Here is an 8,372-nt window from a genome sequence, read left to right on the forward strand (position 1 = left end):
GGCAAGGTAAGTTATTCCCACTTATTGTAAGTTAAATACATTGACTCTATAAGGACTTAAGCATGTGAATTTGTAGAAATTTGGATTTTGGTAGAAAACCTAAAAAATTGGCATTTTTGGATTTTGACCACGATTTTGGAAATGGAATTAGGAATACAATATATATTTGAGTTTGTCGTGTTATGGGTAATTATTATCTTCAAATATTTCCGGAATCCGGGCACACGGAGTTGGAAACTTTTATAAATTAGATTATAATGAGTATTAGAGTATATATTTATGGAATTTCACATTGATTGACTACTTTTGGAGTGATGGGCATCGGTCTGAGTTGTTGGAAGAGCTTTGGAGCCGGTTATGGAATTTTGGAGCAAGGTAAGTCTCTTTCCTAACCTTATAATAGGGAATTAACCCCATAGGTGAATTTATTTATTATGTGCTTGTGGGGGCTGCGTACGCACGAGATGACGAGAGCCCGTACGTAGCTACTAATCATGTTTATGTCCGGGTAGCCTAGGACCCGAATCATGTTATACTTGCGGTGCTTGCACCCTACTTGTTAATTTACTTTCTTAATCATATTGAAACTTGATAAAGGAATTGTTAAAGGTTAAATTTCATTTACTTGAGATTTGGACGGGTCACTTGACTGTTAATGAGAATTGGTATTTATTTGAATATTGGTCACTTAATAATCTTGAATCGGTTGTTTTAATGTATTTTCTCTTCTTGTGGAGCGGGACGAACGCCTCGGTAGCAGATAGATGCATCTATGGTTCGTGCCGTTCAACCCTCGGCAGTGCACAATTTATATATTTATATGTTGGATCGGGTCGTACGACCTCAGCATAATTCGTGCGTAAACATTTTTTGGAGTCCAATTATAATCGATATTGTTTCATTGGCTTGAAAGATTAATTTGTTAAATGATGAAAATTAATTTGGGATTACTATCCGAAAAAGAATTATTTATTTATTTCTTGTTATTAAGTTTTCAACTCTATTTACATAATCCATGCTTAATTATAATTTTGGTATTGTATTGTTAGCCCATAGTAAGTGTCGAAGTCGACCCCTCGTCACTACTTCTTCGAGGTTAGACTAGATACTTACTGGGTACGCGTTGATTTATGTACTTATACTGCACTTGCTGCACATATTGTGCAGGTATACATATATGGTTCTGTTGGCCCTCTCGGCGCAGAGGCATGACTGTCGCGGGGACTTTATGGTGAGTTGCAGTTCCTTATTACGATCCGCAGCTTGCAGAGTCTTCATCAGAGTTATTTACAATCTCCTGTCTAATTTATATTCCATACAAATGTTGTATTTTATTATATTTCCTAGTTGATGCTCATGCACTGGTGACATCGGGTTCTGGGAATTTTTGCTAGATGTTTGGTATGGTGGTTCACATATTTACCATTTTATCACCCTGTAGATTTTATTTCATATTATTTAATTAAATGGGAGTTATGATTTTAAAAGTAATAAAATGAGTAAATAATTGATATAATCGACGTTGACTTGCCTGAAGGCAATGTTATGGGCCATCGCGACTTATAGGAGAAATTGGGTCGTGACAACATGGTATCAGAGCATTAGGTTCACTTAGGTCTCTCGAGTCATGAGCAACTTTAGTAGAGTCTTGCGAATTGGTACAGAGATGTTTGTACTAATCTTCAAGGGTTACAAGGTTGTTAGGAGCACTTCCCTTCTTGATTCCCCATCGTGCGATTTGATTCCTTCGAGGTTTATGCCTTTATCTCCTTTCTATTCATTCTTGTATGGTATTGAGCACTCGTGTCAATTGGGCATCGAGGAGTTGCAGTGGTACTAGAGACGTGGAGCAGGATGTTTCTCCCTACGCTTTTGAGCAAGTTATTATCGTCTTCTTGCGGAAGGATGTTCTGTCATTTCAGCTCAGTCGCTGTATTGTTTATGGGATCGAGGATACGTGCAGATTGCTATGATGTTCAGATGTTTTTATCGTACAACATTGGTGTAATAGTGGGGTGTTTTTTTATGTGTCAAAGTAGTGAATGACTTGAAAGGATTATTTCTTAGCATATGATTTAGAGGTTCAACGTTTATTTCCAGCAAAGGAAAGACAATCAGACTATGAATGTTCAGGTTTGGGTTGATGGAGTAACGAGACTTGATATTTTCAAGCGTGGTGAAATTTTCATCTATGATGGGTATCGTTGTCCTTGTTTGAATGTATTAAGTTTGCCAGTGTTATGGTCTTCGTCAATTTACCTTCGGGGCAGGGTATTGTGAAATGATGCCAGAGAAATAGCGGAGTGTAGCAATTTCGGAATCAAATAGGTGTTTCTAATATTGATGGCTCGAGAAAGATGATCTTCGATGAAGCTTAGAGTTGGTAGCAATTGGTCAGATTAGGTGCCACCGAGATGGATTTTGCTTTGAGGCAGTATTTGGGCAGCGAAGGATGAGGAAGGACATGGCGGAAGGAGTCTCGCAGTGGTTGAATTACTAGTACGTTAAGTATGAAAAGCAGAAGTCGATAAGTTGCTTAAAGGAGAGGGTTTAACCATAGTGGGAGAGTGGCAGAGTAGCATAGGATTTTTGTGGTAGGATAGCCACACGCATGGAGGGATGTTTAGGGCAATTTGGGGATCGTAGTGGATAGTGACTAGGTCTACAGACTTAATCTGGAATGTTGGCTACTATATTGGGGAAGATTGGATACGACAGAAAGGAGTTTGCATGATATGAGGAGGAATGCAACATGACTTCGCGTTGTAATGTATTGTCGCACTTTTAGTTGATGTCAATAGGGATTGAACAGACTTATACAACTGGTTAATGAGCACGGGCTCAGGAGGGTTTACGGATTTTGTAGTAATTGTACCCAGTGCAGCGTCATTGGAAGATGTCGGCATGGAATTTCCACGGGTGGGTTATATCCTGTGAGCAGGTTAGCAGTTGCGTGGTGTGTATGAAGCTTCTACGAATAATTCTACCGGCTGTCCGGTAAGAGGTCGAATATGTAAATGTGGCTAGTGATTCAGAGTGCTCATGAAATGTTTAACAGAAAGATTTCGATAAATTTGGCAGGTTGATTGTGCAAGATCATGTCAATGGGGAAGAAGGAATCTTGGTAGGTTCCGGGGTTAGGTAATTGTAGCTTCAAGCTAAGTGGGGGAGCCCACCGTCTACGATTGGATTGCGTGGTTGTCTACTTATGAGGTTTCTTGTTATCGGCATATTGGTGGGTTATTATGACTAAGGAAAGAAAACATCAGTGGTAATTTGAGCAAAGGATTTGAGGAATGTGTGCTATATTTGGCCTTATCGATTCATGTTCAGGCTTTGGGAAGACTCATAGTTTATGCTTCGTGTAGATGTGATGTACAAGGAAAGTAATTCACCCAGGTGCTTCTTTGATAGGGTATTCATATGCTAGCAGAGCCTTAGAGTTGATTATATTCGGGACCAAGTCGGAGTGGGTGACTCTCAACAACAGTCCTAGTGAATTCAAAATTAAAGTGTGGTGCCTAAGGATTTCGAGTCCGTGGTGTGGTCAAGTATCGAGCCTATGTAGTGGATTATGAAAGAGACTTAGAGTGTTCTATGTTATCATTGGTCTGTGGTGCAGCATTGGAGGAATGGAAGAAAATAAATTCGGATTAGCAGAGGGATTATCAGAATGAGTGTACCAGCTGAAGATGCGAATGTGTGCACAAGGAGGGTATGTGATAGTTCGCGTGTTTTGAGACAACGTGGTCTCGTGAAATGGGGTCACTTAGGAAGAGTGCATATTTAGTTTGTTATATTTTGAATGGAGCTATTATTATTTCTAAGGCAAGTCCAGAGTAAATAGGAAGAAGTTGGTTCGGTTTGCAATGGTTGAATCGTCATGGTGGTGGCAACGATCAATTCCTTCAGCGTGTTAAGTTATACATGCGATTTGTGGCGGTATGTGCGAGGCTTGACGGCAGCCGTAATTTGAGTTTATTGGAGTCATTCGATTATAACGTCCTGTTATGTGTAGGTGGTTCCTGGAAGAGTTATGGCGGTTTAGATCAGGACTTGAGGTTTGTATTTTTTGGGGTTTGAGAATTCAGTTGTGTGGTGCGTTGATTCTTCTGAAATGAGCTGAGTGAAAAGTTTCCTAGCCAAGGAAGTGTTTGTCTTACCGGTAGTTGAGGAGTTATGATGAGTTCCGGTAATCTCGTATAGTGGCATGATAGGTGCAGTGAGCGGCATGGGGACGGGAAGTTGAAGGTCAAGATTGTGGTTCGGTGTTGATAGAATGTTACGAGCTAGGATGAGCATGAGTGATTTTAGATGTTCAGAGTAAGCTGGCATTTTCTTTAGTGTCACCTGAGGATGGTGTTCTGTGGAAGAGGCTTTGTGTATTGACTTGCGAATTTTTGCTTTGCTTTGAAGAATTAGAACGGTTTGGGGTATGGATGTGCAGACTTTGCTACTTGAGCGGAAGGTCATGGGAGCATATCCCACGGGAAGATTGTATATGTGTGACATGTAGTCACTTGATTGATTAAGGATTGAAATCAAGTATGGGGATTATGGTATTATCGCTAATGTGAGAGAGTTTATGCCTGAGAGGCATTCTATTCCCTGGGTTGTGGATCGTGTAAGTTTGTTCCGGATGTGATGGCCGTTATTATGTGTCATGGAAAAAGGGTTATTGTGGATCCTTGAAAGATTATTAGCCCAGTACGGTATGATCAAAATTGTCTTGAGGTCCATTGATGGGTCTAAATGTGGATGTGTGCTCTACACCAGGCCGGGTGTGTTCATTCAGCATAGCATTACTTATGGAGGAGTATTCAGCATTGGATGTTATTTTTGTCATCAGCTATTTCATGTAATACTCTATGGTGCCATGTGGGTTGTGAGACTGCTTGATTATTCGCACATGTGTTAAGGTCCCACGTAGCGGTGGTGTTATGTGAGAAGGATGTCTCTCGAGATGCAGAACATATATCGCACCTTAGTTGTGCTTGAGTTTTGAAGCGTATGGCGCTAACCGTCTCCCCAGGATTTGTATTATGCGCTTGGCGTGCTTGTGGTTGATATTCAGGCTTTTCGTGAGTATAAGCGTTACGGCTTGATGTGTGTTCACTTTTAATTATTATATGTGGGTTGGGTGGCACGCCTCCACAAGTATGTGGTGTGGGTCGGGTTGCATGCCGCAATATTTTCATGTTTGGATAGGGTTGCATGCCGTAACAGTGTCATGTGGGATCGAGTTGCACACCACAACAACGAGATGTTAAGCACGATTCATTATATTTAGTTTGGGTGTCCTGTTTCCTACCTCTGAGAAAGACTCATAGTATTTGATGGTCGTTTTATTCGTTACGTGGGTTGGATAGTTCTTTTCCAGAGTTCATTTTCCTTATGTGTCACAGTTGAGTTGGTAGCTTGTTGGCACATTGTGGCATCATATGAGACTTTTGGTAGTGTCTGAGATGGCTTATTGCCTGAGGAGCTTGTAATGGATGAGACGAGATTATTGAACTTGGGATCAGTGCGATCGGATTTATATAAGACATATTAAAGGGCAAATATCATTATCTAGTTCAGAATGAGATGATGGTTCTTGTCAGGAGGAGAGACTCAAGGATGTGATGATTCAGCAGGTGGTTATGAATTGCTACACATCTCTTCCATCGTGGCAGTATTGCAAGAGTTGGGACATGACTTACATGCATCATGAGGTGTGTTATGGGTATCAGATTCATGGGATTTCAGCTATTGTTGTCAGAGGATGTTATTATGGTCATGTGGATTATACGGTGCATGGTGTGAATTCAGTAAAGGTATACAATCATGTTTCGGTACAGTGTGTAGTGATTGATACGATGTTCATATGTTGGAAAAAGGCCTGGTAGAGAATTTCGGACGTGGGATTGGGCTCTAAGGCTTATTTGACTAAATATAAGAGAGAATCTTTAGACTGGTTCGAGCTAATGTGCTCAAATGGGTTGTGGTAGCACAGGTAGGTGCACGAGGTGTTAAAGAGTAATTTTGGACAACTTCGAAGCAGTTCTTAGCACATAGGTTTAAGTGGGAGAGAATGTAACAACCCGACCGGTCGTTTTGAGCTCTAGCCCGTCGTTCGGCAGTTTGAGGCCTTGAGTAGCTTCACTTCTGGTATTATGACTTGCACGTGTGGTCGGGAGAATTTCGGGAAGTTCAAAGTCGATTCGGAAGAAAACTTTCTCATTTTGGAAGCTTTAAGTTGGAAGAATCGACTAAGGTTGGACTTTTGAGTAAACGATCTCAGAATTGGGATTTGAAAGTTCCAATAGGTTCGTATGATGATTTCGGACTTGGGCGTATGTCCGGATCGGGTTTTGGGTGATCCGGGAGCATTTCGGTGCTCATTATGGAAAGTTGGCATTTTGGAATAATTTCATAAATTTGGGGTTGAAGTGTATTTTAATATTATCGATGTCCATTTGAGATTCCGAGCCTAGGAATAGATCTATATGGTGATTCTGGTCTTAGGAGTGCGTCCGAATGCAGATTAGGAGGTCCATAGGTCATTTTGGAGTCTTTTGGCGAAAGTTGGAAGTTGGAGGTTTTTGGAAGTTTGATCGGGAGTGGACTTTTTGATATCGGGTTCGGATACTGATTCTAGAAGTTGGAGTAGGTCCGTAATGTCAAATGTGACTTTTGTGAAAAACTTTGAGGCCAACCGGACGTGATTTGATAGGTTTCGGCATCAAATGTAGAAGATTGAAGTTCTAAAGTTCATTAAGCTTGAATTGGGTGCGATTCATGTTTACAATGTTGTTTGGCGTGGTTTGAGACTACGACTAAATTCGTATCGTATTTTGGGACTTGTTGGTATATTTGGTTGAGGTCCCGAGGGCCTCGGGTGGATTTCGGATGGGTAACAGATCAATTTTTGGACTAAGGAAATGCTGAGGCAGCTGGTATCTAGTGTAACTGAACCTACGAGGTTTTGGCCGCAGGTGCGGAGCTGCAGAAGCGGCCAAGAGGGGTGCAGAAGCGGAATTTGCTGGGGGAGGCTGGGACCGCGGATGCGGGAAATGAGGGACCTGAAGGAGGACCGCAGAATTGGTATTTTGGCCGCACCTGCGAAACCATAGAAGCGGTCAAGTGACCGCAGGTGCGAGATGTCGCTGGGCAGAAGGCTTCTTTAAGAACGTGACTTGGCCTATTTCCTTTCATTCTTTCTTGGTTAGGCAATTTCTGAGGAGCTTCAAGTGGAGGTTTTCGTCATCTATGGCAAGGTAAGTTATTCCCACTTATTGTAAGTTAAATACATTGACTCTATAAGGATTTAAGCATGAGAATTTGTAGAAATTGGGATTTTGGTAGAAAACCTAGAAAATTGGCATTTTTGGATTTTGACCACGATTTTGAAAATGGAATTAGGAATAAATTATATATTTGAGTTCGTGGTGTTATGGGTAATGATTATCTTCGAAAATTTCCGGAATCCTGGCACGTGGGCCCGAGGGTGACTTTATCGACTTTTCGTAAGGAGTTGGAATTTTTTATAAATTAGATTGTAATGAGTATTAGAGTATATATTTATGGAATTTCACATTGATTGACTAGTTTTGCAGCGATGGGCATTGGTCTGAGCTGTTGGAAGAGCTTTGGAGCGAGGTAAGTCTCTTTCCTAACCTTGTAAGAGGGAATTAACCCCATAGGCGAATTGATTTAATATGTGCTTTTGTTTGTGGGGGCTGCGTACGCACGAGGTGACGAGAGTCCGTCTGTAGATACTAATCATGTTTATGTCCGGGTAGCCTAGGACCCGAATCATGTTATACTTGTGGTGTTTGCACCCTACTTGTTAATTTACTTGCTTAATCATATTGAAACTTGATAAAGGAATTATAAAAGGTTAAATTTCATTTACTTGAGATTTGGACGGGTCACTTGACTGTTAATGAGAATTGGTATTTCTTTGAACATTGGTCTCTTAATAATCTTGAATCAGTTGTTTTAATGTATTTTCTCTTCTTGTGGAGCGGGCCGAATGCCTAGGTAGCAGATAGATGCATCTATGGTTCGTGTCACTTGACCCTCGGCAATGCACAATTTATATATTTGTATGTTGTATCAGGTCGTACGACCTCGACATAATTCGTGCGTAAACATTTTTTGGAGTCCAATTATATTCGATATTGTTTCATTGGCTTGAAAGATTAATTTGTTAAATGATGAAAATTAATTTGGGATTACTATCAGTAAAAGAATTATTTATATATTTCTTGTTATTATGTTTTCAGCTGTATTTACATAATCCATGCTTAATTATAATTTTGGTATTGTATTGTTAGCCTATAGTAAGTGTCGAAGTCGACTCCTCGTCACTACTTCTTCGAGGTTAG

This window comes from Nicotiana tabacum, chromosome 14 (genome assembly GCF_000715075.1).
Source record: "Nicotiana tabacum cultivar K326 chromosome 14, ASM71507v2, whole genome shotgun sequence".
NCBI classification, from domain to species: Eukaryota; Viridiplantae; Streptophyta; class Magnoliopsida; order Solanales; family Solanaceae; genus Nicotiana; species Nicotiana tabacum.